This window comes from Psittacula echo, assembly GCF_963264785.1.
Source record: "Psittacula echo genome assembly, chromosome: 21".
Classification (NCBI taxonomy): domain Eukaryota; kingdom Metazoa; phylum Chordata; class Aves; order Psittaciformes; family Psittacidae; genus Psittacula; species Psittacula echo.
Genome location: NC_137757.1, coordinates 5,611,274 through 5,637,656, shown reverse-complemented (window position 1 = coordinate 5,637,656; position 26,383 = coordinate 5,611,274).

Below are 26,383 nucleotides of genomic sequence, written 5' to 3'. Positions count from 1 at the left end.
CTCAACGTCCCTCCTCTAGCACAGGGAACAGCTGGTTGACAACTGCTGGGATGGCTCTGTCTTGTGGCAAAATGTTCTTTTTGCTTTGCTCATTTAAACTTGCAAAATCCCTAATTTATCGAGTGCCAAGGAACAAGTTTGTGGCTGGGACAGCGGTGATTTTAACCACAAACTAGAGAGGAAGAGCAATAGAATGAATCGTGGGGAACAGTTAACACCGCAGTGCGAGGTTTGCTCACTAGGACCGCCTTCAGCTGTATGTGGTCCTGTGATTATTTGCAAGATGTCCAGCAATACGTTCTCACAAGGCCCAAATGAATGCAAAAAAAAATGCTCTTGTGATCTTTTATTGAATCAAGGAAATTTAGCTTAGGCAGTCACTAAATTCCTATTTACACAACAGCCCTTAATGGCTCCAGAGGAAGCGCTCAAATGTATTCGGCAAATAATCCCTATTTATGAAAGCTCTGTAATATGCATTTACATAATCCCCACTTTAAAAAGCTGTATCAGCTCTAAAGTTCTTCAGCTCAGAGATATGCCCCAGGGGATTAAAAGTACCAAGCAAAACAAAGGGAAGTGAAATGTTCACATGCACACATCCAGAGACACGCACCACGATCTGCGAGATTAACAGAGGCAGAAGCAGGTAGCGATGACATCGCAGCCTTCCTCACCCCCTCCACCTCCAGCAGTGTTTGTGCCATGAACACAGGCACAGGTACCAGTCTATGAGTGGCTCAGCGTGATTTTGAGCCCCTGCATGGTACCACAGTGTCCCTGTGCTTCAAGTCCCTCTCCGCTTTCTTTACCCTTTTCCACCAACACCATACAGGTTCATGGTATCTGCTCACTACCATAATGAACCGCATGGTTTGGGATGTCTGTAGCAGCTTCAGGAAGCAGCTGACTTGGCATGAAGCTGGTGGGTCGCACGTTTTATTCCTCCTCAAGATGACTGGATACTTATTAATATTCCCATGTGATGGATGTGGCATTTTGCTGTCGGAGGTGCTGTCCTTGAGATAAGAAGTATGACAGGGTATAGATCTGCACCAAGCATGTTAATGTTGCTGAATGTTTGAATTCAGAAATGCTGTTCTTTACCATGGAAAACAAGCTGCCCCTGAAAAGCTGATTCTCCAGGAGAAATGTGGGGTTTGGACACTGATTTGTTACCTTCTTTAATGTTACCCTGGTTTTGATTAGGAAGGAAATGCTCTGACTTGTCTGATGAAGCACCAGTTTCACAATTCCGATGGCTGGGTAAAGTATGCATTAGATTCAGTCAAACTGAGGACGTGAAAATGCCATTTCCAGCTGCAGAGAAACACCTTCACTGCCTGTACATTCTTCACCATGAGTGTGTGTCTTTCAAACTCTTTCCTTTCAAACTCTTTCATTAGCATTTCTAATAGAAATGAGAACATGGAAGCTCAGAAATGTTGGTATTCGCCTTCAGCAAATGCCAGCATTCAAGTGATGTGGAGCTTTGCCTGCAAAACCTCACCCCCTCTGAAGCTGCTAGGTTATCAGCCAGCTCCACAGATGCTGCAGGCACCAATGGGAGCAATAGCCAGTGCACAGCTGTACACTCAAGCCATCTTCCCACCTGGACCTGTCCTTCTCCAGAAGCCAAACAGGACTTTCCTGGTTTGCCAGCATAGGGCAGGGTCTAGCATCTCCTCAGCTTCTTTCTGCTCAGCCCCAGGGAGCACTGTCCTGCATAACAGCCTGTAGAGCTCTTCACCTTAGAGGCAGGCTTGTCCCCCGAGTGAGGTTGGTGGCAACAGAAGGGCTCAGCACTGGGCTGCATCACATCCCTGAGTCACCAAGCGTTTCTTCCCAAAATAACACAAAAGCTTGGTAATTCCGCTCTGTGCATTCCGAGCTCTGTTCCACCTCTAATAATGAAGCTTTTGAGTTAAGGTTTCCATTTAATGAGGCTCTTTGCAGTTTACATAAAAACCCCACATGAATAAATACTCAGTTCAGAAAAGATAAGACCTGGGGATGAGTTTGGCGGGGGTTCAGCAAGAAAGATTATGCATACAGCAGATAAAGGTGTCTACGGTTGTGCTGTCGCTTGATCTTGTCAATCTAACACCAAGTCGAACATGGAGGAGAAGCAGCTGTTATTCCTCCGGAGTGCAATAACGGGATCTCAGGAATCACCACACCTGGAGCTGGTCAAGCTTAGGGGCAATCATGTGCTTGTCCCTCAGAATCAGTGGTGATTACAGTCAGGGCAGCAATCTGCACAGTCTGATTGCTGGGAAAAGGGAATTGCATGGACAATGGCTCATATTTTCATTTCCCAACAGATTTGGAGCTGGATGTGTGCGTCCCTTTATTCTCCCTACCCCACACTGATCAATGATGCACAGTTCCAGGGCTGGTCTTTCAATAGCAACAGGCCACACTTCCCATGTTGGCTCCCCAAAATGGGCTGTTTCGAGCAATACAGAAGCAGAATGGGGAAGCAGAACTGTTCCTTATGGCAAGGCTGAGGTGCAAGGGCTGGGAGATGAAGGGACAAATCCCTGTAATTTTGTTGTTACTACAAATTGTGCCTCGTTTAAACTCTCCACCTCAGGCTTTGATCTGTTATACTGGTGCTAACCCAGAGATTTATGCTTTGCTAGTCTGGATTCAAGGTGGTATCATTCAGCTCATGGTCAAGACCAAGAGCCCTCCCTGCCTTCTGCCTGCACTGTCACGCTATCGGAATCTTGGCACTCACTGTGACTCATCACTGGCCCTGTTGTGATAACTGAGGCAGAGGACAGGAGTTCAGAGGCAAGGAAAGCATCCATTTTTAATGACATCCACCTCTGGGGTGATCACGTGCTTGTGGAGAACAGCAAGCAGGCACCAGGCTCCAGCCTCCCCATCTCTGCTCCTCCCTGCCTGTGCTCTTCTCACACCAGGAATGGGGGCCTGGCAGTATAGGCTGAAACTCAGCAGCAGGAAGAGGTGCTCTTCACTGGTCTCATTCTCTCCAGAGAGAGGGAAGTGGTGAGTAGCTGGCGCAGAGGAGCACGCCCAGGACAGCATGTCACAAAGTGGGGGCAGTTTTATAAGGATGATGCCACCAACAAATTTCCTTTCTCCACTCCTCTTTTTGAGTCAAGCTTGATGACAATACCAGACCTGGTCAGTTCCAAGACTCATCTTTGACCAACTCACCCAGGAACTTCTCCTTATGTGCTGCTTCCCAGCAGTCTATTAGTTTCTGTCCTCCCTTTGGCCATTTCCTTACTCATTTAAATTATTCTATTAACCTCTACTTCCTTCAGTCCTGCAGAGAGCCCTCACGAGATTACTGGGGGGGGGGATGTGTCAAATCATAGACACAACAGAACACAGCTAAATGTGTAAAGTCTTATATGGCAGACAACGATTTCCTGTGCGCACAAATAGTACTGAACTGGGTGGGAAGAGCAGGGGCTGTAAGGGCCAAACCTTTCCTCTCGTGATGCTGGACCCGTTCACACTATTCCTGTTGGGATAGGAGGAGCTGAGGATGAGGAGCCTGCTCCGTGCTTTGGCAGGAGTTTCAATCTGTGAGTCATAGCTCTACTGGAGCTGTACCAGCCCCTTGGCCAGACAAGCTTTGCCTTCATTAACTCTTTCCTGCAGGAGAAGCAGAAGCCAATTAATTACAACTTAGATGTTATTCCATTAAACTCCTCGAAGCTCCAGGGGAAGAGCCTTAAGACTCTACTCTGATCCTGTTGCCACTGACGCCAGTAAAAAGCTCTCCACAGACTTGGACAGGAGGAGGTATTAATTCCACGTCTGCTTTCAGCCTGGAGCATGGCCACACTCGGTGCCACTGCCAGGAGGGCTGTGCCTCTGAACACAGTCCGTCTTCCCCATCAGCACCTGCCTTAAGGAGATACATTGTCTGCAGAGAATGATTTCTGCTGGTCCTGGACAACAGACCGAGTGGCCATCCTCCCAGTGGCCATATATTGTAGTTCCCACCAAAACCTTACTCCCGTATCTCACCTTAAACATTCATCCTGCTGCTCCCTCTAAACAAACAACCCTGAGCCTTTCACTTTCCAAGCTGAACAGACTTTAATTAATTGGATTTTCAAAGGGTGATCATCACCATCTGAAATGACAGACTTCAGATCATTCCCAACACTTATGGGTTTGCTTCTCGATGAGAAATCTTCATAAGCAGGGATTAAGTCACAGCTCCACAAGGCTGGTTTTAAGTGGGCAAATCTCAGAACCATTCCACAATCTCCCTTTCATAAACCATTTGTGTTCAAAGAAGTCAGAGAACTGAACGCAGGTTGCCTGTGTCATACTGGACTGCACAGTTGACAGGGCAGGAATTGACACTGCTGTGTTACAAGAACAAGATAAATGCCATCATCTGGTGCAACGCTACAGACATGTCTTTGTATGGGATCTGATGCCATAATGCCACGTTCTCGACAGTGCATAAGCAGCTAGTTTTTTGTTCACATGGTGTGGAATAGGTACAGGTGATAAAAGAAGTGTAAAATAATGCCACTGGTCTTCTGGACATAGGACAGCACAGCTCAACGTCAGATTTCCCTTTGTTCCTCTCGTGTTTTAAGTAGCTGGCTGGTGAGGGCCCAGCACTTCTCAGCCTGGTTACAGGACTGCCTCATCTGAACTCTGATCTGTGCACAGCTTGTATTTCTTGTATTCTGCTTAGCTGCACCGTGAGCCAACGAACCCCCACTGCAGTCAGCAGGCCCTCGAGATGCAGTGTTTTTCTCAAGTCACGGTGCAATCGTGTGTCCCCTCTTCACTCTTACTGCTCTGGACACTTTTCGTCCCAGTCCCATTTATTTGGGTCACCATTGCCTAGGAACTCTTCAACAAAACTTAGCAGCAGCGCAGGAGAGGTGCTTTGCTCTTGCTGTAGCCCGCAGAGGTGGTAACACTCTGGTGGTGGTCATGTGGAAGTGCTCAGATGCAGGTTCATCTGCTGATGTGCACATCTGTCCTTCCTAGGGAAAGGGCAGTGGATTGAGGAGGGCAAGAGCCTGCAAGCCTCTGGCAGATTGTTTCAGTCAGTCAAGGTGGATCTAAAAAGAAAGAAGAGTTCTCAATAAGAACTCAATGAGAAAGCACAATAGAGAACAAAGTGTGAAAGTGGAGAAAACCAGGTTAAACAGACATCACATTTCATCTTTATTTCTTTTCTGTCAATCCCTTTTCTATTATCTAGTAAATTCCCTTTCAGGGCAACTCAAGATTGTTTAAACCCCCTGGATGAACACTGCCTCACAGTGGGATTCTTTATTACCCAGGGTGAGCTTTCCAATGGCTGCTGTGCCCCACCTCAGCTTCAGTTGTTTCTGGACAGCTACAAGCTCACAGAGAAAAAAGTTAGCATGCACCAGCCCTGATCTGGGTTCAGTTTGTGGTTCTGCCAGTTCTGGGTCCAAGAACAGAGTATTTTTGCCCATGAGTTTTTGTGTGCAGATTCCTACATGAACTAAAAGAAGCTACCCTGTGCAAACGTGTCTCTGCAGAGCAGAGTCTTAAAGAAGGGAACTGATACCTGCATCGACTCAAGTGGCCTGTGCACTTCATTTCCTCCCCTTTTTCATTCAGTCTCACAGCGTATCACAACCCATTTGTCTACAACTACACGTTTAGAAATGCCATATTTCCTCCGTTTAGCTGTTACAAACATGCTCTATGCTTCACAATGAAGAATGAGCATTAAGGTTGCCGTCTTTCTACACCTGACTGTCGCTTCATACATATCCAGAGGAAACACATGAACTTCTTTAAACTGGACAACATATAAAGTTAAGATCCATTAAGACTAATCAAGAAAAACACTTGCAAATAACAAAGCTTCCAAAGCAGCTACTAGTTGGCCACAGAGCTGTACGTTTTAACTCCTTGTCCATCAGTGATCACTCGGGAAGACTCAGCACTATCTGCAATGCATGTGCACACACATGCAAGAAGCCAATTACTGCTTTCAGCCAGGGCCAGCGTTCCCTCCTGACGTCTTCATGGATGCATGCAGCTTGAACAGCTTAATGAGATGGGACAGCCAGAAGTGCATCACTAGGCAACACAGCACTGCTGGCCAGCCTGGCCCTGCAACAGAGGGGGCTGGCAAGAGGAGCAGCACGCCTCAGCCAGCATCAGGAACCGAGCTGCAGGGGTGGAGCTGCAGACAAAGATGTCAGGGGGAAATCGAGAGAGAGGACCCTCATCTATGGACCATGCTAAACAGAGAGATGGGCAGGAAGCTGGAGTGAGCACTGCCAGCACAGAGACGGATGGTTCTGCCTGAAGCCTTGTGCTCCTCCTGGGAGACTGCACGGGAGCAGCTACCTTCAAGCATGTGGGAAAGGTCCTCGCATGCAACTACGTTATTGCCAACTGTTAGGAGTACCTGGGTTTCCATTATAGGGAAATGAAAGGAATTCAGCTCCTCTGTTCTCTTGGGGCTGAAGCATGCATGTGTCCCATCCTGTGAGTCTTCATTAAGCCCATTGCACTGGCTCCTGGTGACAGCAGTACAACCTTCCCAGTGGGAGTGATCCTCCACTTGCATTTCAGACACCTGTATATCACAAGAATCAGAGGTTGAGGGGCTCTGCCCATCCCTGAGATCATGGTGAGCACCCTTCCTGCAAGCCTGAAGTGTGAGTGCTTTCCAGATGTTAACAGCTGCACACGCACCGTCAGCTACACGCATGCAGCACAACTGGCAGGTTTCAGGCATCTGGTACAGATTTTACCCAGGTGAAGCAAGGCTGACAAAACAGTAACACTTGGAGCTATCAAGCACCTCCGACAAAACACCGCTGCTTGTTCCTGTGTCAGCAGTGTGGGTGGGTGAAGCACTGGTGACATTCAGAGAAGGATGTCACAAGGGATTTTTTCCCCACATTCCTATCCTGAGATCTTAGAGGCAGGTATAGAAATAAGGCAGAAGAGCATCAGAAACTGCACCAGTTTGGAAGCCTGTATCCCCCTCTGCTTGCACTGCTTCAGAGCTACAACGTCTTTCCCCACATTAGGTAGTATTTTCATTAGATACCCAACCTCTGGTTCTGATTAAATAACTTGTATAATTAGATTGAGACATCTGCTTATCCCTGGGGGGAGAAATCCTTTTCAGCAGTGGACCAAGTCTGATTTGGTTAATTACCTTAGCAGTACTGTATTAATACGTAGTTTCTTGATGGCAAGAAGCTGTGGTATTAGGTTTATTCCTCCTGGCTTTCACAATACTACAGTAAGACAGTTTAGGGATTAGGAATCAGGCATCGAGCCCAGTATTCCCCTGCTCTCTTCACTCACCTCAACACTCTCCCCTGGTTTTGCTGATTAAAATATTCCCTGTTTTGCTTGCCTGTTGAATACAGTTTCCAGGTTCTTTGTTTCACATGTAAGCATAATATATTCCCAGTGACTGATACCAAGCAATGCAGTCTGGGATGCTTTGGAGTAATTAAAGTTCTCAGGCTGCTTTGGAGATGCGGCTTTGTCTCAACAAACAGATGCACTACTATGGGCACTGCTTGGTTTTCAGTTCATCCTCCAGAAGCGGAGCAGTCCAGGTACAGGCTGGCAAAGTGGAATGGATGCAGGAGGACAGAAACACAATGTGAGCTTCAGGTTTGCAGGCACTCTCGGTTCCTGGTGGCTGCACATTTGAACATCTGCAGGCAACTGGACTGCAACGTTCTGCAACTGCAGTAAAGACAGATTCAGTCCTTGGGACACGCTTGACCAAAAGTGAACCAACTGATGCTGGAACAGAAGCGACTGAGATTTGCATCCAAGCTGGGAAAAACACATCCTCAGAAGTGGGTGGCACTGAGCCCAGTGGGCACCGAGCCCCGAGGTGGGTGCTCCGGAGCTGCACCAGCAGGCAGGAGCTGTCCCTGGGGCGTGCAGCCGGGTGCCTGCTGGCAGTGGCCCAGGGGCAGGTGGCTCTGCCAAGGCCCAGGCTGAGCACCCCAAGGTGCCACTGGCTCCGAGCTCATTATCTAAACAGGCTGGTCCAGGGGCCCAAAGGCACTTGTGGCAACGGTGAGAACTGAATCAGGAGCAAAAGAAAGATTGTGCAATCGAGCGTTCTTCTATCAACAGATGGAAATACCTAATAAGATGTAAATCATCTGTTTGATAACCAAGCTGTTACAGAACTAGAGATTCAGGCTTCCCAGGGAAACTTCAGTTCTCAGAACCATCTATTTACTGTTTATATGACTTGCCAGCCTCTCTAAAGGCTTGTCCTGTTCAGAATGCTGTACAGGCAGCCAGAAGGCGCTTTCACAAAGAATTGTTTGGATGCTTCTCAAAGCAAAAATATATTCAGTGCAGAACTTAATTGTGACACTAAATCTGTGAGGTTTAGAAAAAGGTGATGGGGATGGAAATCATGGGAGAAGAGAGGCATAGCAAGGTAACATCAAATGCCTATAGGAGGTCAAAGCAATGATACCCTGTGTCCGGCAACAGAGGTGACTGTCAGAACAGCACAAAGCTTGCAGCAATGCCTCTCCAGAACACCGTCCCAGAGCAGACAGCGAGTAGAGATTGCCCACGACAGAAGTGAGGTTTGTTATCATAGCTGGTAGGTTCCTTTCTTCCCTTCCATGCCTTTGTCCAGTTTATTATTTATTTCTGTTCAATGTATGTAAACCTTCAGCATCCCACATTCTGCAGCGAGGATTCCTGCAGATTAATGACACACTGTGCAAAGAGCCACCTTCTGTTTGAAGAACCAGAGCCAGTAAGCAAATCACCTCTGGGTGATTTCTTCATGCTGCTCACGACTGCAGAGACTGCTATCATTTTGTCCTGCAGTCACCTCTTTCCATGCTGAGGAAGCCCAGCCTATGGAGCTGCGCCTCCTATGGATGCTGTTCTATACCCTTCATCAGTCTTTTTGCATGTTTTCGAAGATTGTCTGGGTGTGTAAATCTTCAACAACCAGCACAGAAAGAGAATTAAACGATTTCACCTGATTTCTGTGACCTCTGTTCCCAAGAATCCTGGGCCACCCAAAGCAGGCATCAGGAGAGAGGTGCCCCCCAAGAGTCAATACATTCAGTTTAGAAAGATTTAAAGGCAGTGCAATTCAGGAACAGTCTGGGTTTTAACAAACCTTTCTGTTGGTTTGTTAGCATTAACACCTAAAGTAGCCCCTTGCTGGGCAAATGGTATGAATAAGCTTTTAAGGAAGGGAAGGAGGCAACCACTGCAAAGAAGGCAGAAGAAGCAGAAGTGTTTCTTACAGCACCCCTTAGCACAGAGTGGAACCCAAGGGCTGCCTTCCTGGCAGACCAGTTCCAGTTTCAGCCAAGAAACATTTCCCCTCCACTCCTTTTTGTAGGTCAGAAGGTGAATAAAGGTTGGATTTTGTCCTGGGTACTTTTCTTTCCTTGTGACTTCCATGCAGAAGCATGAGACAGAACCAGATACATTTCAACCAAGACAATGGATTACCTCGCACCGACGTGGAGGCCCAAGGTGCCTCTTATTTATAGACCTCATTTTCTTGCAGCAGATTTGCATAGCTGCACTCCTGGTGGCTGACAGGCCTAAAGCTGTGAGGCTCTTGAGTCAATGCAGATATCAGAGAGTGGGATAACCCAGCAGCCAGGTATCACTTTGCGTTATGTCGCATCATGACCTCTGTGTCGCTGGACTGAACCAACCTGGCCACAGAGTGCGAAGTGAGCCTGGAAAAAAGTGGGACAGAGGAGGATTTTGGCAGAAAACTGAGACTTCTTGGTTCTGGAGGGGAGAATTCATTATTCCTTGCATCACTTTGGCACTGTGACCGCTTAGCAGGTATAACAGAAACATCCAGGTCTGCCCGTGCTGTGCAGCCAGTGTGTTTAGGGTAATTCAGATAGGATCAGGGACCTGACAGAGCTCTCATGCACACACTGTCACTAGGAGTAACTTTCAGTGTAAGAGAAAGCAAACTGCTTGGGCAAAGGCTAAACACTCCCGCACCTGGTTTGGAACAGGGATGTTGCCTGGTGTCAGATAGGTGGATTGCTCCTGTTGTCATCGCTGTTAAATGAATTGTGAAGGAAAATGCCAGGAGACAGAGTGTGTGTTTGAGGAAGACTTGTCATCTCCCTCCCTGGTGACATCCCAAAGGTGGTCCTCTGAGGATGAGGCTCACTAGTGCATATAGCAGAAGGGTGTATCTGCTCCCAGGCTCCAGCTCAGACCTGAGCACCCACATCCAGGAGCCACTACTACAAGAGACAAGGGAAAACACAACAAATACCTGTTCCTTGGAAGAAGATGTCACAAAAGCCACACAAAGCTGGTGAGAAGGGGTCAGTGCCTGACTTCAGAAAGCTTCTGCAAGGAGAAATGCTGAATTAAGACACCAGTGGGAGGGAAGTGACTGGCTTGCATAAGCAGTGCTGAGCTGTGCTCCTTGGCATCCCTCCCATGGCAGCGGTGGGAGCCCTGCTCCTCCTCAGGCTGCTGGGCTGCAGGCAGCACACCAGCAAGCCCAGCCACAAAGAAGGGCCTAAGCAAAGTTAGATCCAATTGCACAAAGCTGGATCATGCATCATAAAACCAGCTTTGCTTCGTTAATCCTTTGATTGATTTTAAGGCCTTGCAGACACCGAAAGACTATTAAGAGCTTTGTGTTGGCAGTGCTTCCCAGCACAGGCACCATTTCTTCTGCTGCTAACCTGATGCTGACTTAACCATAGCCTGAGCCCCTTCCTGGAGCAGGGCAGCCCTTAAACCCTCCAGTTAAATGGCATCAACTTTCTCTGTGCCAGAACTCCATCTGGAGGATTCACACTCATATAAAAGGGAAGGCCCAACAGGGTGCTAACCCCAGCTCTCCAGGCACCCCCCAGGGACACCCTGTCTGCTGTGGGGTGCTCCCCCCTTGGAACACCGCCTGTGCTGGCTGCATCCCCTCCTGCCTGGCACGTTCCATAGCACATGGGTTTGGTTTGTCCTCTCCCAGGCAGGGTGGCATAGGAGTGGGGCTGCTGTGGTGGCCACTCTGAGCCCACTGAGGACACGGGGACCCATGAGGAGCATTTGCTCTGGTGAGGGACTGCCCTCAACGCCCTGCCCTGCGATCAGCCTCCCTTGTTGAGACTTGTGTGTCTCCAGCAATGGTGCAAACGCAGAGGGGCCAGAGGGTCTCTCATCAAAGCCCCAAGCAATGGGAGCCCAACAGACTTTGTTTTTTCCACTGTAATTTTCCTCTTGATCCTCCAGTCTCACCTTAAGCAGTTCCCTTGCCTGACAGAGCACTGGTACTGCCCTACTCCTGGTGCTCAGCCTGGCAGATGCCTGCAATGCATCCCCACTTGTTCCATGTCTTCCTTCTTCAACATCCCAGCTCTGCTTGGATGGGATGCAATATGCTGAGTGTGCAGACCTGAAACGCTCTTGCCTTTGACTGCTCATGTGCCTGCCTGTTTTCTCCAGCACCTGCCTCCTCATGTCCAGATTCCAGCTCCAGATAATGCAGCCCTGCAGCCTCCTGGGCAGGGTTGTGTATGCTGGGAGAAATGCTGGCCTGGAAAGTTGGGTGTGAGTCTGTGGGATTCTTCAGATACTTTCTGCTGCTGGGATTGTCTGGAAGAGGCTGAATTCTGACCCTCAAACGGTGCCCAGGTAACTGCCTGGCAGGCCACTGTCCTAGACACTATGGGAAACCAAGACACCAGCAATGGTTCTCTCCTCTTTGTTAGGCACCTTCTTTGTCGCAGCAGACAGGAGCTTCCCAAGGAGATGTTTTTAAGCTGTATCTCAAATTATTGCTCCACTCTGCAGCCTCCACCCAGGGCACAGGCACCCTCCTGAGCTGAATGCCCCAGGCTCCCCAGGCAAGAAGAGCCCTTCAGCCGAGACCATCATCAGCACAGACTGGTGCAGGCCACAGATGCCACTGAGTAGGATGTGGACACGCTCAGCTGCAGTGGACTAATGCTGAGGCACACAGAAAAGCAGATACCAGCCTCCTCCCTGGTGCTGGCAGGCTGCTGCTCTGTGGCTCTGGCCCCAGGCTGGCATCTGAGACCAGGCTGTAAGTGGTGCTGTTGTTCAGGGAGATGTAGCCTCTCGTATTTCCTCCCTTGGTTATGCTACAGCTATAGAAGACTTGGACTGCACCCAGTCTATGCTGTGCACAACATAAAATGCACTCCCAAGCCTTACTGCAGTTTGCTTTGCTGGAGACAAATGGTAGGTGCTGCACAGAGCAGAGCAGGGTGCATGGCAGGTTGCGTATGTGACACAAAGGTTTTGGTCATTCAGATGCTACTGGCAGATCACTCAACTCCACAGCATGCTGCAGGCCAGCAGCTCCTGTGCAGTGTGTGCGTGAGCTGAGTTTGGTGATGCTCAATGTCTCCGGGCACGCATGTGCACAGCGCAAGAGACCTACCACAGACTGCGAGCTGAGCCAACTGAAAAAGAGGTTTATTACAGCAGCTTGAAAGAGGATGAAAAACTCAGGGGAGGGTTCTTAATGTGCCAGAGGCCTTCAAATGGAAAGATCCCAAACTAACCGACCTGGTTTTAAAGCACCAAACTCTTTGCCTGGCTCTGATACTGCTGCCTGTCCCTGCTACAGGGCTGAAAGGTGACACAGATCTGGTGCCTGTTGTCAATGTAGCTTAAAGAGTAGTCCACATACCAAAAGGGAGAGCACAGGATGGGGATGACGCTCTGGCAGGATTCCCAGCAGTGAGCACATGAAGTAACCTTGCTGCTTTTCAGGATGATCAGGAAAGGGAGAAGCAAGAAACTGTGAAGCATTTGACCTGGTATCAGCTCCACACAACACAGTGAAGAGTAGGAAACACCTGGGAGTAAGGTCTAACAACTGCTGTGTAACAGGGGCTTATTAAAAGTAGGTCGTGCCAAGCAAGAACAAGAGACTTCTTCACTCCAGACACTGATTTTACAGATGATAGAATGAATTTCTATCACAATAAACCAGTTGATATAATGCTGCATAATGAACTTCAAGCAGGTAACACTAAACAAGGAAGTCTCATAGGGCAAAGCAGGGGTGGAGGCTGGCAAGCAGGCAGGGATTGGGGCTCACAGCAAAGATTCCCTGATGGGGCACGGGTGTCAGGGGCTGCTTGCCCCTTGGAGCTGGCTTTGTCAAGCCAGCAGCGGGGTGCAGGCTGACCCCACAGAGGACCTAGTTTCCAGAGCTGTTCCTCTTGGGGGAACAGACATGGACAGCAGGATTTTGGGAGCCTCTAACTTCAAAAGCTCAGCAGCCATGCCAGGACGAGGATCTGCTGGGACCATATAAGCTGCCTTGTTCCTGCTTTTTTAAATAGTAAGAGAACTTTGAAGCTGCAAGACAGGAATGCGGGCAGAGACCTGACGGTTCCATGCTGCTCAGCTGAGCAAAGCTCAGTTAATAACCTGCAACCCCCAGAGGGAGGGAGGGAAGGAGGCCGGTTCTGGTTTTGCTTAACCAGGGTCTCCTGCCATTACAACATTATAACATCAAAGAACCTTGTGCTGAGAACCAGATACAACAGCAAGAGCAGCCCCAAAAGGACCAAACCTGAGGATCTCAGAAGGGTTTGCTGCAGGAGGGTAGGGTTTAAGCCATAGTCTGGAGAAATAAAGACTCAGGGGACAGGCTCAGTCTGTAATTACCTTGCAGTTAATGGAGATGAGCAGCAGGATGAGGAGAGGGAGGGGCAGGAGACACCAGCAGGAGAAGCACTGACCTGGAGCTAGGGAAGGAAAAGTTTAGGCTGGATGCAAAAAGAAAAGGAACCCTATAAAAAAGGACTGCCACAAACCAGGCTCCTACTGGGAGAGGCTGAAAACCTACTCACAGATCCAAGGAAATCAGGTGCAGTGTTAGCAGGAGAGCTGTAACGAATGACTGTAGCCGAACGGCCTGGCTCAGACCCTTAGGCAGGAGCGAGTGGTCTTTCCCAGATGCTGGTTAGTCATCTGCTCCTGGTTTCCAAATAGCACCATATCCCTACCTGGAAAATAAGTGGGCACAGGTAATGTAACAGAGGCATCGTTTTCAGCAAGAACAGTTTGGACATTTAACATGCTAATATTCCAAAAAGAACAGAGATGTGTTATTTAGAAACACTGAAGGGATAACGAAGGCTATTCCCAATTATCTCCTTTTCCAGGATAAATGTCTTTGCAGCCAGCTCCAGGTGCTGTTGTATTTTAATCTAAGTTAAGTGACTCCTGTTCTTACTGAACAATGCTCAGTCCCACATCCCCTCAATCCCATTAAGGCACCCAGGCCCATGAACACATCCAGTTAGATTTCCAACCTGGTATCCTATGATTCTATGGTTCACTCAATTGATCACGGTCACTCAGATGTCCACTCAGCTGAGCCCAAACAGCAAGGCTTCAGCTGCATTCTTCTTCACTGTTCTCAGAATTTTCCTGTTTATATTCCCAACAACCTCAAAATGCGAAGAGAAGGTGGCTCCTGAATAGGAAGGATTTATCCAAAAGAGGCTTTTCAGAGCAGGGTTTCTCACTCTCCAGTATTTTCATCTGTTTCTTTCGTTTACAAGGTGCTGTATCTCCCCCGAGTACAAGACTCTGCTCAGATGGAAGCCAGACAAGTCAGTGCTAAGAAGCACACCCATGACCAACAGAGAGAATGGGCCCCTTCACTGGCTTTCCTCCCTTGCTATGGATCCCCTACCCAACCCCAAGCCTTTAGGCTGTGCAACCCCTGCACGTGCTCCCAGCACTGGCGTGGGGCTGCTCTGCGGCTTCCAGCACCCACGCTGTGTGCAGCACCCCCAGGGACTATCCTGAGCATCTTGGGTGGTTTCAGGTGCTGCCATGGCCCATGTTTAAGTACTGGCTCGAGCTGGATGGGAATGCTGGAAACGGGCATTTTCAGACAAATCCTTCTGAGGGAAAACCGGAAGAGGGTAGATTTGGATGAGATCTTAGGCAGCACTCCTGCCTGTGATAGTGGAAGGTGCCTCTGCCCGTGGCAGGGGGTTGGAACTGGATGAACTTTAAGGTCCCTTTCAACACAAACCAGCCTGGGACTCTATGAAAAGAACAGCTTCAATGTTTGGGGGTTTCTTTATCAGGTTGTCATTCTGAGGGCTCAGAATACTTCCCAAAATACTCTAACACAAGCAAAGGATTATGAGTTCTTTGGCATTTGACCCGGTTGTAAAGTAGTTGTAGGATTTCACATTTAGATATTCCAACAACAGAAATGAAATCATGTGGAAAAGCAACTCAGAGGACCTAAACCCCAAGTGACATGAAATGTGTTAAACCAGAAATGGTAATATAGATCCTTCTGTGCAATTAGAATTAACCTCACTACTACTTTGAATATCGTCCAATGAATTGCCTGGCATCTCTCTCATGAGACTGAGTAACTTCAAACAGCTGAGAATTAGAGCTTGGCTGTGCTTGCTATGGACGGAGCCAGAAAGCAGGAAGAAGTAAACCAAATGGTACCATCAACGTCAATGAAAACAAAATCCTCCTCTGTTAGTTGAACTAATGATTTTGGCTGGAAATGCACATCTACCAAAAAGCCCCTTGGTATTGTCAGGAGTCAAATCCAATTTCCTATCATCAAACTTGTCCGTGGCAGCCAAGAAAATGGGGTTTAATTGAGTTGACCTCTAACACTGAATCTGTAACTTGGCCGAATGGGGATTCTCTCATTGTCCAGGCTTCTCACCCACTTGGAGGTTTTACTTCTCCATTTTGGGAGTTAAGCAAGAGGCCCATCTCACAAACAGGCTCTTTCCAAGGAGACTAAAGAGAAACAATCAAAGGCCTGAAGTCTCTACCAGACTGGAGCTCCTGATGGGACCCAGGAAGCACTGATTCCCCATTTATTGATCACCAAGAATGTTACCAACTCGGTAGAAAATCAGGAAGTCCTCACAATGCCCCGGTTACACTTGTGGCAGACCTTACAGTGAAGCAGCATCTCCCACGGGAGATGAACTGGTGGTTCCAGCCACAACAACCTGACAAAAATTCCCACTAGCAATAAACATCTTCTCTTGCCACCTGACCTTGTCCTAAGGAATCATCTAAGGTCAAAGTAGCACAGAACCCCAGCCTGGTTTGGGTTGGAAGGGATCTTAACGCTCATCCAGTTCCAACCCCTGCCACGGGCAGGGACACCTTCCACTGGAGCAAGGTCAGGAGCAGAATTCCTGCTTTGGACTCTCAATTCAACCAGTTTCAGAAGCAGGCCTGTCCACAGCTGGGGAGAGTCTTCAGGTTTCTTCCCACCAAGAACTTGTTTCTTGTAGCCTCAGATGAATCTTTCCTATAACTGTGGTTAACCTCTTCCTATGGTTAGGCTCCTTATGATTCACCTATGCTAAGTATTTTGCAATTAAACTCCCCCATAGAGCAAAACAAGCCTTTATTATAGCTGCAGAAGGCCTCTTTGTCTGGCTGAACCGGGTCTTCTGCTTTTGTTCCCATGACTTTTTCATAACAGGTTTGTGAGTTCTCATCCTTGGGCTGCATACTGCTGTGACCATAGGCTTTCATGAGCTGATTTTAACATACAGACACAAAAGGGGATGGTGCTGGGGGGGTCTTTCAGTCTACTTCATATAGACCTCTGTTCTTTGAGGCTAATCCTTTGTTCTTTAGTGGAACCATCATTATGAGACAGGGGAATATGCATTCCCCTGTAGCAAAATGAGCCCCTCAAGGTACGTATCTTGGGACATTCCCAAAGTCACAAACACAAGCAACTGGCAAAAAGGGGCACCTATCACAGTGAAAACCAACTGTGCCACGTAAACAGCTCCAAAAGCGACTGCACAAAACCATGGTCTAAAAATCTACACCCCAGTGAAAGACACACGTGAGTGAAAGCCGGTACTGGCAACCTTGAGTTAGTGGTGAAATCTGTTAGGGAAATCTTTTATGTTCTCAAAGGCCACTCACAGTTCAGTAACGACCCTTCAGGATTTCTGTACCAGGGTTTAAAAGCTTTTCAATCCATTCAGGGATACAAAAGAGAGGTTTAGTTCCAAGTCTGAGCCAAAGTTTGCTCTGTAGTTCAAAAGAGTAAAGTGAACTTGTGGATTTGACTCCCCTGTTTCCTTCACACAGTGTCTTCTACACTTGAACGACAGAGCACAGAGCCTGAACACGAAGGCTTCATGTTTTATTAATGGTGTCCAATTCATTTCCTGTTTTCACGCTGATAACCTACTGAGGGAGAGGAAGGGAACTCAGGTGGCAAGACCTCAGATCCATTTTTCTTACACCCATGAACAGTTCACAAGTGGGTATTTCACTACCAGCAGCTCTTTACTGCATGTATTACTGCGTTCTCTGGGAAGCTGAACTGGGATGGCTGGCTTCACAGCTTCTGGCATCCACCTCCAAAAGCCTCAGTGTTTTCGAGGCAAGTTCTCTTCAAGGTGATACCTTTGAGTTTTTGACTCAGTCAATGCTCAGCAGCTATTTCCACTCCTGTCCTTTCTCCAGGACTAATCTCACAATACACCAAGTTACAACCCTGGCAGAAATCTCCTAGTCAAACAAAATTCCCATTAGCAATACCATTCCCTGTTTGTAGAAATGCCAATTTATTCCCTGTTGAAGGCAAACCAATGTAGCCCAGCAGCTATTCGCAGGATTTTCCTTTCTCTTTTGAAATAAAAAGCATCATTTCTTCTGTGTCTGTAATACTTACCGTGAGTGAGCACATCCTTTATAAGAGGCCTTCTTCAATACAGCATTGAGAGTGAGTTCCTAGAAGAGACTGCATTTTAAATACCTGTATTTATGAGCTGGAGAACAAGAACATCCCCTTACTACTTCAGATTGAAAGGATTTCAGCAGTTGATGAAACTGTTGGAAAGTGTCCCTGTATTCCAGACCTACTTTATAATAAAGGGATCCTTCCAGGCTCTTCCTCCACTGTGTGGCAGATTGATCAGATGGGAACTTGCTGATAAAGGATCAGTCATGTCCAGTACTACGTGCCCAGTTCAGAGAATTATTCCTCATTGCTGCAAAACAGAAGGAGAAAACATCCCCTTTGAGGCAGTAACCTCTTGTCCCATTCCAAGTGGCTCTATTTGCACTTAGAGTATTCCACAAGCTAGACTACAGCTCTTAATGGGGGGGGTACTGCCCATGTGGGAGGTAAAATGTGTTATGAAATAAATGTAAACTGCATCCTGGCACCTGGGGAAGCTTCAGCTTGTTCAATACCTGCCAAACCTTGTCTGTCAGATGTGTTACGGGTGTTTAAAACGCAGACTGAACCTCTCTGGTTTGACTCAGCAGCAGCTCTCAACACCATGGTGGCTACTTTCTTCTAGAGACATCAAACAGAAAAGATGAATAAGCTGAAGCTGCACATCCCACTCGGAGCAGCAAGCTCTCCGGGAGAACGGAAGGGCCAGAGCACCTGCACGCACATCTGGCTGGCAGCAGATACTGAAATCTGCTGCTGGGTCTGTCCTGTGCTTGTTCACATCAGCACTCAAGAAAGAATACCTGTGTTCCTGTTCCTCAGGCTGGTAACACAGCAAAGGCCTGGGTCCCATAAAACACTCCTGCCAACACCATAAAGCAACCTTTTCAGAGAAAGATCAGACAAAGCAACTTCCCCCTATGATTCCTGCACTGGCCAGAGATGCCCCAGTCTGCTTCAATGCCTCACATGGCCTTAAAGCAGCAAACGCTTTGACTCGCCTTTTGCTGCTGCTTCCTGTAAAACCCAGTGGCCACTCTCCCAACAAGAACCTGTTTCTTGCAGCCTCAGATGCGTCTTTCCCCAGCCTGGGCACAGCTCAGTGTGGCCGTGCTCCGTGGCAGGGCCTGGGGTTGCACCACCGAGCTCTTGGGGTTTCTTTTAGGACATTTCCCTTTGCGAGATAAGCAGAGGTGCGATGAGATCGGTAACCTCCGCGGTGCTGGCAGGCAGACAGGCATGCCTGGAGGTGCAAGTGCAAGTGTGTGGTCCTGGGCGTGGGGAAGAAAGGAGAAGGGTGGTGACCTGAATGCTGGAACGGAGTTCAGAGCACACTTCTCTTTTTTGCCTCTTTTTCTGTTTTGCCTTTTCTTGCATTGGGAACCCCAAGCATGAACAAGCAGGAGTTCCCTGCTCCAGCAATGGTACAATGAAGGAGATGTGCTGCCTTCTGCTTTCCGAGCCTCTTGCCTGCAGCCAGCCACACGTTTAGGCCTTCCTCTGAAATCAGGAGGACAAGAAATAGTGTTATTTCTATCAGTGAGAATAGGGATTCTTCGGTAAGTAAGGCTCTGTGGAGCTAGGACATACAGGAACACCCAAATGCTGCAACAGTAGTCACAAAACATGCAAACTGGCAACCTCCTTTCCCTTAATATCATAGAATTCCAGACTGGTTTGGGTTGGAAGGGACCTCAAAGCTCATCCAGGGACCCCTTCCACTGGAGCAGCTTGCTCCAAGCCCCTGTGTCCAACCTGGCCTTGAACACTGCCAGGGATGGGGCAGCCACAGCTTCTCTGGGCACTCTGGGCCAGCGCCTCAGCACCCTCAAATGTGTTTATGTTTCACACAGACATTGAGCTTGGAGCCAATATACACAGGCGCACGCATCCTGCTCGAGACTCAGTGCTCAGCTTCTTTGTGTCTCTATTATTTAGCCCTGGACTGCCAGCTCTGGAAGAGACAGGACTGAGGTACTCTGAAAATCATCCCTTACAGACAGCATTTGTTTGACATGTTGTTAATCCCCAGTGACAGAGACCCCACAGCCCCCGCCAGCAATCTGCTCTGACTGTGACCTATCTCTGCCATCAGAAGCATTTCCCTTTCTTCCCCCTCTAGAGCCCAGTTTAAGCCATTATAAGAAACATATGAGAGAACCTGGTACTCCCTCCTCTTTGCTGCAACATTTTACGTATGTAATGCCTGCTCTACCATTTCCCATTTGTCTTCCCTGGACTGAACAGAACATACTTCAGCCTGTCCCTCTTTGCACATCATGCTTTCTAGTTAGTTGTTCTTCCTGTTCACTTCCACATGCACATCAGCTGGAAAAATAGTCTCTGGGATTCTCCTTAAAGCCTTACTGCTGTTCAATCAAGTGTAAGAATTACTGTGTCTTCAGACGACACTCATGCTTGTACACCTTAGTGTGGTATTTGATCCTATGCTTGTAAAATCCAAATGAGAGCTTAGATTGCCTTTTCAAGCAACGAAAGCCAAGTCAGATGCAGAGCTAGGGGTTAAAGTAGCTCCCATTATGAAGGTCTGACTGGGCGCAAAGACAAGAATCCGTGTTCTAATCCTAAGTAAAATAGGTATTGCAAATCACACTCTGGAAATCACTCATCACCTGGCATTGCTGATAGATCCTACAATCTGCTTGGGTTTTCTTCTCCTTTAAGAAGTTTTATCTAACAATCTCTGCCCCACGGGTGTGTATGGCACCTTATTTAAATACCCTGTAGATCTGCGGCTATAGACTCTCCACATCTGTTGCCAGAGGATTTTCTTATCCTTTGCTTTAACACCAGAAAACTGTCAAATCCTGCGTGGAGCCAGGAATTCTGACCCTCCTCTGCTGCAATGTAATCATCAGTGCAGGAAGTTTCCTGACTGAGGTGGTGGTGGGGAAATGAATCAGTCTGAAATCACTGACCTTTCTTTATGGTCATCTGCCACTTTGAACGCTGGTGATTCTGATGTTGGGATATAAGAGGGATATTTACCACTGAAATGTGAATAGGTGCCAAGTGTCAAGGCATCAGCAAGCTCTGCAGCCAGGTATTGTCATAGTGTGGCACGTTATGTAAGCACTCCTTAAATGCAAGTTACTCTGCATTCTTGGCAGCAGACCACATGAAATTTCCCTTCAGATGTTGATGAGATAAAGAAAAAAAACATTATATATATGAAAATCACCTTATCATTTACAATGCAAATCTTGGAAGGAAAGTTAGCAAATTAAGTTAGAGATTCGCCTAAATTAAGCTGGCATTCTATTCCAGCGCTTCAAACTCGGCAACCATTGCTGGCTGACAGAACAAGCCCTGGACTGATTAGCAAAACCCCTCCTTCAGAGGCAGCAGACGAGCAATCCCTTTGAACCTTCCCAGCACATCATAAACGCTCAGCAGACTTCCAGCGTGGCAGTCCCAGTGCTATCAATTATTTACCCTTTTGCTGTTTACCTTCAGGCAGCAAGTAATTATTTTTAAATATTAATTTCGGTGTGTCATGTACAGTTTGTGGCTGAGCCCCGAGATCTGAGATAGGGAAAAGCAAACTGCATCTCAAATCACATCCAGCTCGTGACGCGTCGAGAGCCAGAGCCCCGCTCCAGCTACTCGGCAGCGACGCTCAACTTCTTCCAGCATTAGAAACAGAACTCTGTTCATTGCAGCAAAGTGAAAGCAATCTTCTTCATAGGACAAGGCACTTTTTTAAAGCTCAAAAGTCCCAGAAATTGGAAAATCTAAATAGGGGAATATTATTTTAGTCTAAAAAGTTTCCACTTTTCTTTCAGATGAAGAGGTTTTGATTCTCCCTTTTTAGTTTCTTCCCTGATTTTTTTTCCCAGAGTTTATTTTTCTTTATCCTCAGCCAATTGAGGCTAAAAAGACATTGGCTGTTGTTTCTGCAGCCCCAGGAGAAAGAGATCCTGGGAGGCAAGAATCACCTTCCTGCACCGAAAACACCACTTCTTCAAACCTGAAAAGAGAGGATGGCTCTTGTCAGCTCACAGGAACCTATTGCCACAAGGGACTGGTTCTTTCTTTTTAGAAGCTTGTAGCAGGAAAAACAAATACTCCTTTCGCTATACCTGCAGGCAGATAAGGTTCTGTGCCCCCAGAGAGGTCGGTGCAGTATCAAGTTCAAGGCAAACTGCTGGTTCCACTGATGGCAGCAAGATTGGTATCTCCCTGAGGGAAAGCGTTTTTGCATTTAGGAGTCTAGTTTTAGGAGTCATTGTTTTGTACTGTTGGATTTTGAGCTTTTTCTTAGCACAAGCTCTTGAAAAAAGCCTTGCTTTGAGCTGTTTCAGAGAGAATCAAGGAGAAATGGAACTCTGGCAATGAAGCCTGCGTAAGCTCACTGGTATTCTGGTGATGCTTGTAGGCCTGGTTCCCACCCTGCTAGGTTCTGCACAGCTCTATAAACACCAGAAGCATCTCCTGACAAAGAACATGCAGACACACTTTAACTGAGATGCTGCACTGGAAAGCAACTACGACAAAATCCAAAGGAATGGTTTTTCCATTGATCCACATGCTCACAGGATCAAGCTCAGGTGCAGCCCTGTCCCAGGGAAGGGATGTCTGTGAAATAACCTAGTGGATATCAGTGTTTCATGAAGAGAAAAACCAAGAACTGCATTTGGTCAAGTCATATTCTTCCCCCACCCCTGCCTTTGCCTTCATGGGTCATGGATCCTCCCCCCCTGTCAATCCTGTCCCACTATCATTGCTGCTACAACCTTGATAATGTGCGTTCATGTTTTCAGAGAGGGAGAGGCCATGTCACACATCTTGTTACAATCTAAGGAGGAAATAGCAACCTCTCATTCACCTCCAGTCTGTGTCCTCCTCCCTGACCACCCTCTCACCCCCTATTGTAAAGGCAAACTGCAGGGCTGAACACCAGCAGCCGAGTTCATATGTATTGTGCGACTGCAGAGCCAGTGCAACACATGAACTTGACTTTCTGTAGCCTGAAAGAAACTGGCTATCAACAGAATATGTCCTTGGGAAGAATCAGAAGCTTTGGTCTCGCTCTCATCCCTAATATCATGCAGCACAGTTTAGCTTAAACCTTTAATGTTGGAATCCTTGTAAAGTGCATACAGCTATTACAAAGGATTTTTCATGAAGCAATGCAATCAGAAGCCTCTCTCTCCTATTTCCCATTCTGAACTATTCCACTCTAGGGTCAGACACTGGTACGTGAATTTACATACTATGCATTAGGAAGCCATAAAGCCTCCTTGCTCTGGAATTCTCATGGTGCAATCTTATCTCTGCCTCTAACATGGGAAGAAAGGACAAGGACAGGTGAGAGGGGGTCAAGCAAAATGTTCCAAAGCAAAAAGGAAAGGCTGCATGAAACAGCAGCAGAAAAGCAAAGATGTATTATGGCAGCAATACTCTACCGTATTGTGACAGGAGTGAAAGCATCTATCCTCTTAAGAAAAACCCAACAAAACAAAACAAGGAGAGGAAGAAGTAGAGAAAACCAGTTCAGCAATGAAGGACTTTGTGAGGAGCAGGTACCTGAACTAGACTTTTCCTCCTCATCAGTATTAGCAGTGGCCTCGCTGAAGCAGAAGCATCACAACAGTGATCATCAGACCTGCAGCAGAACTGGGAGAAGAGAAGCAGAAATTCAGTGCTATCCATTAAGGCGAACATGTCTGAAGCTGTCAGAAGATCAGCTGTAGAATTCAGCCCTTCGGACACAAATGCTATAAAGTGTGGGCTTGTTCTGACCTGTATTTTAGTTTGCTTCTCTATAGCCTCCCCAACAACATGACATAAACTGGAGCAACAGAGTGGGCCACCTGCCTGTTACCAAAATGAATGAACTTCTAAAACTTCTATCTGCTCCATGGGCGTGTGTCAGTGCTAGAAAACATCTCTGAGCCATGGAAATAACCTCCATTTTGTTGACTTGGCTCCTATTTACTTCACTAGCAACAGTGACCAAACGCTGCCTGGACAGATGCCAAGTTTCTTTTAATCTTGGCAAGGAGATTTAGATCACATCATTTCACTAAGTCATTCTGTCCAAGGTGAATGAGGGTAGCAGCTAAAGAACCAATCCGTGTGTTAAGGGTAACGACAGTGACTCCACTCTTCTCACCAGGGGCTGGGTACACTCTGATCCTGAATTGAGTAGGCAGAAAGCCACAGACCCCCAAAATCAATCAGTTCTTTCAAAAGTATTAGTGTAATACACGCTAAAAGCACCTACATTCTACCTGATGGGGCAATTCATCTCTTCAGGTTAAGTCTGTCTTACCTACTGATTTTTACAGCCAAGGTATTTCTGAGCCATGAGTGGGTCAATCCTATCGGTGGTCTGCTTTTGCTAGGTTGCCTAGTAGATGTTTGATGACAACAGTTTCAAACTGAACACAGGGGCATGGGAACAGAATGAATCATAGAATGATGGAGAAGAAAGACATCTCAGGTGGGAAAAGAGAGGTTTCTCCTTTTTATAAATCCATATTAATTCACTGTATTAATGTATTAGCAGCATGCTAGTATGACTTAGCCTTTTTTGAGAAGACCTTAGAACAGAGGTGCTCCAGCCCCCTGATCATCTTTGTGGCCTCCTCTGGCCTCGCTCCAACAGCTCCACATCCTTCTGATGTTGGGGGCCTGAGATTCGAGCACATGCAGGTAGAAAACCTTTTATACCCGAGCACCCCTCCATTTCTTTATGCTTTAAGGATGTTCACACCCTTAAAGCTCTTTCTGCCCGCGCTGACACCGCCTGCTCGGCTGCTGCCCGAGGAAGAGGAGGCTGAGGTCGCAGGACGGGCGCTGTGCGCGGTACTGAAGGGCCGCCCGCGGGCGCTGACCGCGGTGCTGAAGCGCTGCCGCGGGCCGCACCAGACCCCGGGCTGTGCTTGCGTGGCTGGAGGATTTGACATTTTCCTGCGGGCCCTTCCACGGGACAGGAGGTCGCTGAGCCGCTTAGGAAGTGCAGGTGGACACCAGCACTCGTGATTACCCAGAGGACAGGAAACCCAACGAGTTAGACAAGAGTAAGTGCAGGCTGTTCAGCTCTCTCCTCAAGATGAATTCTGATTCCCACAGACAGTTTTCAGGGACAATCAGGGCAGCCAAGAAACGGTGACATGCAGAAACGGCTGATAAAATTGCAATGAAACGTCTGTTGACATTGATTTTGAGCCTGCGGGCAGAGATGAATGATTGAAACACTAGGCTTGTTAAAGCTAGAATGCTTTTGATTTCTCTTCTCTGTGCTGAACAAGATTTAGCTGGAGGGAAGTTAACAATCAGCTAATTGACATTGAATTAACCATGAAATGCAGTATAACTACTTTTCTTCTGAAGTACTCTTCAGCAATGCTTTAACAAGGCTTTTAATTATTGATTATTGCTTATAACACACAGTGGATTTCCTTTTATTTGTTTTAAAATCTCATGTCCTTCGAAGGTGTCAGCTCAAGTTCTCTCTGTAGTTCACCTATCCGCCAACGGAAACCAAACAAATAACCAAAGAAAAACTGTATCTTCTTCCTCGGGCAAAGCATCGTAGCCTAACACAGCAGTTTTTCCACTACCCTGGTTGGGTTAAGAAATAGATATTCCGTAATATTAAGGTTAGAAAATCCACTGTATCCTCCAGCAAAGGTGGGGAAATTGAGGGAAAACTATGCTGCATTTTCAGATAACCCACTGACTTGACTATTGCCTTTGGGATATGTTGTGGTTTAACCTCAGCAGCAGCTCAGCACCACGCAGCTGCTCACTCACTCCCCGCAGTGGGATGGGGGAGAGAATCCGAAGAGAAAAAGAGTGCAAACCCATGGGTTGAGATAAAGACAGTTTAAAAGGTAAAGCAAAGGTTGCATGTGCAAGTAAAGCAAAGTGAGGAATTCACTCATTAGTTCCCATCGGCAGGAAGACGTTTAGCCATTTCCAGGAAAGCAAGGCTCCAGCACACATATCAGTTACTTTGGAAGACAAACACCATCACTCTGAATGTTCCCCAACTTCCTCCTTCCCCTCAGCTTTTATTGCAGAGCATGATGTCATATGGTATGACATATCCCTTGTTTGCTGCACATCTGAGACCCAGGAATGGCACTGACAGCAGTGGGCACAATTATCATCAGTGCAGCTGCATATGCTGCATGTCAGCTACAACAGAGTTACTGCTCAGCACATGCTGAGGAGATGGCAAAATCTATGTGGCTAATGGCTGTGGGGAGTGTGAGAGTAGGAAATTGCTCAAAGAATTATGCTGAATGCATCAGAACAATCACCAGGAAAATACTGGGGAAAATAAAATACAAGAGAAGACAGATTTTTTGTGTATTTAGAAAAGATTACTACTGCAGCAGTAATGGTAATCTATTAACTTCGATTATTCTACTTCTATTAAGTAATAGAAGAGTAATCTCTTCTATTACTTCTATTAAGGAGCAATGTCATAAGGTAACTGCTGTCTCATCTCTGAGATGGTCTTGTTTCCTTACAGTAGAAGAAAGGCTCAGAGAAACCAGCATCTTCTGAGAGACCCCTACCCTGTAAGCAACTTTAGAACAGTGATCATTCGATCTCGGATCCTCTCGGTCTTGTCTGCCCAAAAATCCTGCCTTGTTCCTGAGGAATTCTCCTAATCAAATGCTC